Source organism: Galeopterus variegatus, unplaced genomic scaffold (genome assembly GCF_000696425.1).
Source record: "Galeopterus variegatus unplaced genomic scaffold, G_variegatus-3.0.2 Scaffold999, whole genome shotgun sequence".
In the NCBI taxonomy this organism is placed as follows: Eukaryota; Metazoa; Chordata; class Mammalia; order Dermoptera; family Cynocephalidae; genus Galeopterus; species Galeopterus variegatus.
The window spans coordinates 458221-464797 of record NW_007727110.1 but is presented as its reverse complement, the minus strand read 5'-3'; the positions used below and the strand labels follow the sequence as shown (position 1 = coordinate 464797).

Genomic DNA, 6577 nt, shown 5'->3' with positions numbered 1-6577 from the left:
AGGTTCCTTTAACAAGGAGTTTACAGGGTAATTGTGTAGCTCTCTTTAAGTACTTAATCCTGTTGTTTTTCCTAAACCTTTTGCACCTGGGCTCCCAAGATGCGAGGGGCCAAATGGAGTAGCCCACACCTGTGAGGGAGGCACATCTGGGGGCAGTCACCCAGGGAAGGGGGGGCTTCAGGGGGACAGGAATCAACTGAAATACTCCATGCAAGTTCTAACATGCTCCATCTTGTGCAGGAAGCTATAGAACTGTGGCAAGGTTAATTCTATATACACATTTTCAATTTGATTTCCTTTCTTAACCACTACTTTAATTGTAAAAAAAAATACTCCCCACTTTCTCTAATTCACTGCTCCCAGATGTCACTCCAAATTTCCACTCCATATCTATAAGCTGGTTAATCATCAGTCTGACCTAAGCCCATCAAGCAAGGATGGAGGCATTCTGCTTCCACTTTTCAGGAAAGTCAGTGGCTTTCTCCTCACTAAGACCCAGAGTTATGAAGTCTGCCTGGATCTGCTCGGCTGTGAGACCCTTCTTCAAGGCACCATTTGGAATCAGGAGGAGGCTTTTCACAGTGCTTTTGTGGGGGCCAAGACTGATCTGTTTGGTGGCGGCAAATTCAGAAAGCTGAGCCAGAAACCTTTCTACTTCTTTTGGCTCCGTTAGGAAGTGGAAAAGCACTTCTGTCAGAGCTGAGAACTGCCCAATTGCATACCAGATGCCCTTCAGTCTAGTGACCCCCAGACATGCCTCATTAGCAACTGATGGGCAATACCGCACCACCTGTGTCATATGGGTCCACCTCTTTCTCAGCCATAAATAAGCTCTTGCTTTTTGTGGGGAGGCCACCATGCCCAGGCTAGAGGAAGAGGTTGACAGGGAAGGTGGGTTTAAAACAAAACCTCAGCTAGCAGAGCATGAGGCAGATCACAAATGCAACAGGGCTATTGGCAAGAATCAGGGAGGAAACATTTAATGTGGTTTAGAAGGGCAATTTCCCTAGGAGACATATAATTTTGCAACAACAACAATAACAACAACATGACAGGAAAAATAAGCCTCCGCTGCCCAAAGAGCATGGGGCACTTACCCCAATGCTGACTTCCTGTTGACCAAAACAGAGGAGGGGAGGAGGCAGAAATAAAATGGTGACTATGGAGGCAGCTGTACTCACACAAACCTAACTGGTGCTTGGATTTGTCATGTGCCCAGCGAGTCCTAGAAGACTCATTCCAAGACTGGGTTATCCTCACATGGGAGACTTTTAGCAGCGAAAGCCCTAATGGCTTCTTCTTTTTTTTTAAAGACCGGTAAGGGGATCTTAACCCTTGACTTGGTGTTGTCAGCACCACGCTCTCCCAAGTGAGCCACAGGCCGGCCCTCCTAATGGCTTTTAAATGTACGATCCATGCCAGCAATGACGGCCAAACGCATGAGAAAGTGAAAATAGAAACAAAGCAAAGAGATGTCTCTCTCACCCTCTTGGATCTTGGGCTTCTGCAGGTCAGAGGGAGATGGTTTTCAATTCCTTGTTTCCCGGTCAGAGAACCAAGATGTTAAGGAAAATTGAGGAGTTCCACTGACTAAATCTGGATTCCTGGTGTCTCAAACAAAGAATTGGATGGGACACACCAGAGGTAAAAAGCAAATAACAGCTTTATTTAGCAAAGTGAGAATACACTCTGGAGAGGATGGGGCAGGCTTGAATGAGAGAGTGGCTCAAGAGCCCCAGCAGATACATTCCTGGGGGTTTAAGTCATCTTAGCTGGATTCCTGTCATTTGGTCATTGCTTGAACCCTATGTGTAGTCTCTGATTGGTGCCCTAGCTGGCTGGAGCTCATTGGTCCAGCCAAATGGTGCCCAATGTGGGGGCGGAGCTCCCTGTCTGGAATTCTCTTTGTCTCCTGTGGCCTCTTTTGTACATGTGCATGCTTAAGTCCGATTTTTCCACTTGCAAATGACCAGATTTCCTTCTCCCGCTCTTGTCTCTATCTAACTTCCTGCTTCAGGATGGCAACAGGATATCCCTCCTTGCCAGGGCTGGCAGGAACACAACCAGAAGAAGTTTCTAGGAGGGGGGCCCTAAGTGGCCAAGGCCCACCGGGGGTGTGAGACTAAATATTCTAACTCAGGCTACTGTGGTCAGAGCCACCCCAAGGCCCAGGCAGCAGAAGGGCAGGGAGCACTGGAGTAGTCACTGCTACTTGAGGGCATGTAGGTGGAGGTCAGGCATACCACATCCTCCACCCCCACCTCCCAGCCCAGTCACTTCTGTTTCCACACAGAAGCCATCTGCAAGTGGAGGGGAGGGTTGGGAGGTCTGGGGAGGAGTTGGAAGGTGTGGCCAGAAAAAGAAACCTGGCTACTGGCCTCCTGCCTAGGGCACATGTATCATTGCTTCATCATGGTGGATAGAGAAAAGGTATCTCTCATAGTCTATGACATTTGGGATACAGAGGCCCTTGGGAAACCAGAGGACACGAGTACCTGAATCTTCTGACCCCTCCATCCCATTTCCATGACACACGGCACAAATAAACATCTTCGTACATGTGCTATGATCATGTAAGCGTGGGCCCTGCGGGTTCTGCAGAACCACAGAAAGTAAGCGCAAACTTCAAAAGCCAGCAACTGAGGAACCCACCTGGCTCTCTTGGCCACCGCATGGCCCACCCAGGCTTCAATGGCCTATGAACAAGCACAGTCTTGCTTCTCACAAAAATGGGGTCAGTCACCTCTGTGGAACACAGATAGTGTCGGGTCACACGGGGCACCACTCTGTTGGGTCCACTGCTGGCTGACCCGAACAGCCCTAGCCTCGTTCCTTTTGGTGGGCTAGCAAATGGCCCTGATTCCTCTTTCCCTCTGGTCCCCTTTGGAAGGAGACAGGGGAAGAGAGCCATGAAGAAAGGTGAGCACACCGCCGGCCCCAACCAGCCCGGTTAAAGGACACTCAGACGCAGCAGGGGTTCTGTCGAGCAGTTCCATTTATTATCACACAGCACTTGCTTTTAAAGGCAAATGGAGAAGGAGGTTTTTTACATAATCTTATCAGCTTAAAGGTCAAGGGCATGCATCCTGTCTCAATGCCTAGCTATTGCAACCACACAGTGTTCACGAGCGCAGAAGCACGTATTTGGCCAATAAGGGCTAAGGCAAGGTTCCCGCAGACACCCCTACCCTACTTCCTCCTGGCGCCGTCTTAGGCTGCCACATTAATACGCCCTTGTGGGCCCATAATGGCGCCACTTGTAATGTCACTTAAGGTGGCTTTAGTAAGGCCTGACAAGATAGGTGAGTGAGAGGGTTGTTATAAATGTCAGTGATAGGTGACATTTAAACTAGAGAGACAATAGTTCAGGGACTTTTACGTTTTCAGTAGTTGATAACTTCTGTGGCTGAGACCTCAGAGCTGTAGGTGCTATGGTCTGAATTTTTGTGTTACCCTAAATTCATATGCTGAAACTTGATCCGCTATATAATATTAAGAGGTGAGGCCCTTGAGAAGTGAATGGGATTAGTGCCCTTAAAAGGGGGCCCAAAGGAGTTTGTTTGCCTCTTCCACCATGTGAGGACACAGTGAGAAGGGGGCATTTGTGAACCGGAGAGGAAGCCCTCACCACATACCAAATCCGCTGGCGCCTTGATCCTGGACTTCTCAGCCTCCAGCACTGTGAGCAACAAATTTTTATTGTTTATGTGGCACCCAGTTTGTACATTTCATATAGCATCCTGAACAGACTAAGACACTAGGGTTCCTGGTGTGCAGGTATTCTACTGGCTACTTATAGATATAAGAATACATGGGACTTGCTGAGAGGTGGACATGGGCTTCTGACACCCAGTTGTGGACAACATTCCCCAAAGCACTTCCCTTAAAGTGGGAAAAGCCTGGGAGCTCTGAGAAGAGAAGAGAGAGGGTGGGAAGAAAGTGGAGGAAGAGAAGGGGAGTTGGGACCCACAGCCCAGTGGGGTGTTGTGGAAAGTGGGCTTCTACTATGGTTTTTCCATCCACAGCTTTGAGGGAGGATTTATTGAGTGTGTCTAACAACAGAGGACCCATGGCAGGCTTGGCAACTAACATCTTGCAATAGGTGTTTAATAAACATTTCCTGAATAGACAGATGGTAGATTGAATGGATGCTTATGTATATGAAGGAATCAGCCACTGGCTCCTCAGTGTGGGGGTGTGTGTGGGCACATCAGGCACATCCCCCTGCACTCACGCCCACCCCTCACCCCCCGACACAGGGGGCTACAGTTCCATGTGCTTCTTCTCAGCCTCCATTAGCTCCTGGATTTTCTGGGGTATGGTCTTTGTCCAGAACTGGAACTTGCGGGCCCTCAGGGCCTGGCCCGCTGCAGGCTGTATATTCAGCGGCAGGTATCGCTCCTCCTGGTCAGACACGGGCCAGTGGGGCAGACCCTCGCCATTGGGGTTCCTGTAGACATGCCCGCCCAGCAGGGCAAGAGGAGGGTCACTGAGCGCTGCCAATGCCAAACCTGCTGGCCCTGACCGGGTTAGGCCAGGAAGACAAGCAGGCCAGGCGGGCTTGGGGAGCGAGGGGGAAGGATTCCAGATATAGCTGGGAAACTGCCTCCCACTAGTGTCAGCTCCATGGGAGTCAAGGGGGGCAGGCAATCTGGTCTGTTTTGTCTCTCACTCTCAGAGGGGGGCTGTGACAGCACCACAGGCCCGGGATAAATCATGGCCATGGACTTCTGAGCTGGGTGTTCTTGGGCAAGTCACTGAAGGTCACAAACCACAGTTTTCTCATCTGTAAAATGAGGGAAATGTCTGTCTCTAGATTAGCCACGAGGATTTACTGAGGTGAGGGACATCACGTGCCTGGCAACCAAGGGCCCTGTAAAATCATGTGCAGAGACCTAGACACTGAGACTGCTCCTAGGACTCAGGGCTCGGAGCTGCCCCTTTGCCAGTCAGGCCTTAGGTAAGATGTACTCACACTGAAAATGTGCTACTCGGAGTGCAGGGATCACGAACATGGCATCCCCCATCATCTTCCGGAGCTGGGCTTGGAGGGTCTGGGGATTCTCATTGTCCCCCATGTACTCCTCCATCAACAGGTCACCAGTCTCAGGAGGCAACATCTAGCCCAGGTGGATCAGGAAGAGTGAGGTCAGGCAGGCTGCCAGGGCAAGGGAGGCAGCAGCCTCACGGGTGGAGAGATAGATGGTGCAGGGGCAGGGAATGGGGGGAAATGGCCAAGCTCAGGGGTGATCCCACCCACAAACATATATGTACCCCAGCCTTTGCTCATGGGGGTCGCTGCATGAGCAGGCTATCTGGGGGATGGGTTCCCTCTGGCTCGGGAGAGGAGGAGCCCCTCTCCACTGGCAGAGTACCCCTGGAGCCTCACCATCTTTGCTGATGTTTTCTTCACAAGAGCCAGCATGGCTTCTCTGTGTGGTGGAGGGCGAGCCTTTAGTTGGGGGTGGAATCAGCCTAGTGCTATGAAGTGCTGAGTCCCCTGCACTCAATGGGCTCCCCAGGTAACTGGGCATCAGGGGTCGCCTCACCTCAGGGAGGAAACAGCCATACTCATTGTTGTTGACACCAATGATGCTGGTGATGGGTTGAAACTTGGCAGAGGCCAGCGGCTCTTGTGGGTACCTGGGCAGGAAGGCCCCATCCACCACATCAGGGATGACTTTGAAGGGCTGAGGGGTCATGCAAGGTCAGGCAGCAAAGTCAGGTCCCTGACATTTTCTGACACTCTGAGTTCCTTCCATCCCTTCCTGGCACATGCCAGGCTGCTCACACCATCCCAAGGAGGTCTTATGTGTGGCTTGGCACACCCTGGCTTTCATTTTCCATCCAGGCCTATGAGTACACTAGGGTTTGGAGATGAGGCAATGTGCCAGGGACCACACATGGCACTTAGGCCTGCCTGCCCCCCACCCTATTGTCCCCAGTCCTCCACACCCAGATCCATTGAGTCTGACCTTGTTAATAGCCAGAATCTCCTCTTCACTCTTGGCCCACAGGCAGCCCACCAGGGCCTCGGAATCTACCTGGTCACAGGCAGACAGGTTGGCCACCATCTGTAAAGGGACCAAGCAGGGGCCAGCCCATCCTTTCAGGTAGGGGAGAGGGGTTTGCCCAGGGCCCCAGCAGTTTGCAGGTGCACCTCAAATCTCAGAGGGTATTTTTTGTAGGTTGCTGCAGGTTTCAAGTTGTTTCAACTTTCCTGTTGCTCAGAGGTATCATCCCGAGGAGCCATGCCACCTGCTTAGATGGTTCTGCCCATGATGCAGGCAACAAAACACATTTAGTCTCTGCACGTAAGGCACTAGGCAGCAAGTGACATGGTCCTTGCTGTTTGGGAATTTTGCCAGCAAAAGCTGGTTGCCCATCTGCTTGTCTCCCCCTCCTCCCTCTCCTGGAGATCTGGACTTTGAATGAACCCGGGACCCTGAGAACTTTGTAAAGGAGAAATTTATGCTTTTACTTTGCCGATAAGTAGTTAGCCCTGAACTTTCAAAACACCATGGCAACAGAAAATGTTCTATAAACAGCTTTGTACCAGACATAACTGGCTTAATCA

General features: G+C 51.0%; 2 pseudogenes; both read right to left on the bottom strand.

Annotated features, from left to right (window-relative positions):
- Window positions 1–192: 192 nt before the first annotated feature.
- Window positions 193–799, bottom strand: LOC103591651 (annotated as a pseudogene).
- A 3406-nt stretch (window positions 800–4205) lies between these two features.
- The window catches only part of LOC103591650, a 6340-nt pseudogene continuing 3968 nt past the window's right edge, over window positions 4206–6577 (bottom strand).